Source organism: Cariama cristata, unplaced genomic scaffold, assembly GCF_000690535.1.
Source record: "Cariama cristata isolate BGI_N322 unplaced genomic scaffold, ASM69053v1 scaffold22915, whole genome shotgun sequence".
In the NCBI taxonomy this organism is placed as follows: Eukaryota; Metazoa; Chordata; class Aves; order Cariamiformes; family Cariamidae; genus Cariama; species Cariama cristata.
The window spans coordinates 97,496-99,532 of NW_009616541.1; positions in this window are offsets into that span (position 1 = coordinate 97,496).

Consider the following 2,037-nt stretch of genomic DNA (forward strand, 5'->3'; position numbering starts at 1 on the left):
TTGAAACTCATAGACATGATAGTTATTTTTATTAAAAATGACATGTTCATAAAACTCATTAAGAGGAGTAGAGTTTAAAATTAATAAACAAGGACTGACTGAGACTGCTACTTCAATTTACCTCTTCAACGTTGCTTCCAATTTCTGTCTTTACATTGACAGAACCTGCAAATCAAAATGTGATAGGAATGACCATGTGTATAGAGAGAAGCATCGGTAGGATAGATCGAGGCAGTCCAGATCTCTGAAGTACACCATGAGACAATGTACTGGTGGAGTATATTGTGTATATATCACTATTCCACCTCTCCATCTACATGCACAAGAACTGCATTGGAGATTTTTGTGGCTCAACAGAGGCAGCACCAGGAACCACTCTTCTTCCTGTGTGTTTATACCAAAGTAGTGATAATCTTCACTGGAGACAGTTTTTGCAGGACAGCAGTGTCTTTCTCTGAAGCACCTAGCCATGGACAGTCACTAGCCATTACGGTCACTGAACATTACTAGCTAACTCTGAAGTAGCCTCTTGTCTTCTTCTGCAGGTATGTAGGCTATTTGCCCTCTTAACTGCTCCTCTGTGCTTGATGCTCAGCTGGGCTTTCCTCCAAACCAATTATACATTTTGCCATGTCGTAATAGCACCTTGTGTGCATTCCAGCTTTCATAGGAGAGTGCTTTTGCTCTTGTTTTTAGAGATCTACTCCTGAGATAACTCCCACTTAACAAGCTAGTTTGAAAATATGACAAAAATTGCCTTTTCTGATCAAATTCCACTCCGTCAGAGTTTAAGTAGGTGCTGGGGTTCTTGGAGTACTCAATGAAGAGAGAGATACTTCAGATTCAGTTAACAGAAATGGTCTTATTTAGATGCTCTGACTCACCTTGCAGACACTAGAATATTCATTTCAGTGCCAAGACGTTATAGAAGGACTACATTTACTCCATTCCCTGCTGAGAGAAGCTAGCAAGAGCTATTATCAAAGACTCCTTTTCTCCTCAGTCATTTAATAGTAGCAGCTTCTCTTTTATTCTGTGCTCTGAGAGCAGAATAGGAAGTGATAATCTCCTTGGAATACAGCAGACACCTGTTTGATAAGTGGTAATTGCATTATTCCTGGAGGATTATCACGGTGGTGCTTGTTTCTTTATAATGAAACTCCAGTATATTAGCAGAGCAGAGTTTCACTAGATGTATGAAAAAACACTGCAACAGATTGAAGGTGTTTGGGACTCTGTAAACAGAGTTTCACTCTAAGTAAGTGTATGGTAAGTGGGCTCGCCACGTAATAGCAGAAGAAAGCTATGTAAAATTACAACATCACTTTTGTTATTTTATATGTGAGTGAGAATGTTTGGTATTCCTAGAACTTCACTTGGGGTTATTCTAGTTGTGTGTAGGGCCTGATACAATAACAACCCCTGATACAACACCTTTAACAAAAGTGGTATTTAAATAACGTTAAATTAGTCCATAGATAATTTTTAAATGCTTAGAACAGAGCTAACCTGGTCCTCTGTTGGGAATTTTTTGTTAAGTCCGGTACACTGTTGATAAAATGTGGAACTAAGAAAATATTAGTTGATAAATCGATTTTAGGCAGATAACTTCTACCAAACAAGAGAAGAGCTCTGTTTTCAATAGCAGTCACTGGATTGAATTCCTTTTCTAAACATGGTTACTGCCCAGTGGTCAAAACATAGTCCTGAGACAGATTTGTAGCTCTGCAGACTTTACTTATGACATTTAATATAACACTTTATTTAAGCAACTCAAGCCTTCTCATTTCTAGGAGGAGGCCTGAGATTTAACGCTCAACTTTTATGAAAGTCAAAGAAAAGTAGTTACATGGCCTCAGCTGGATTTCAGTGGAAACTGGCCACTTTATTTTTGTTAGATAGCTAAGAAAATCCAGTCTAAAATGTTGGGAATATTTCATGTTTGTCTAGTCCTTAGAGGTCTCTGAATAGGAATGCTTAATAAATAATAATGCTTAATTTTTTAATTATGAAATGAATAAAGAATTATATTATAAT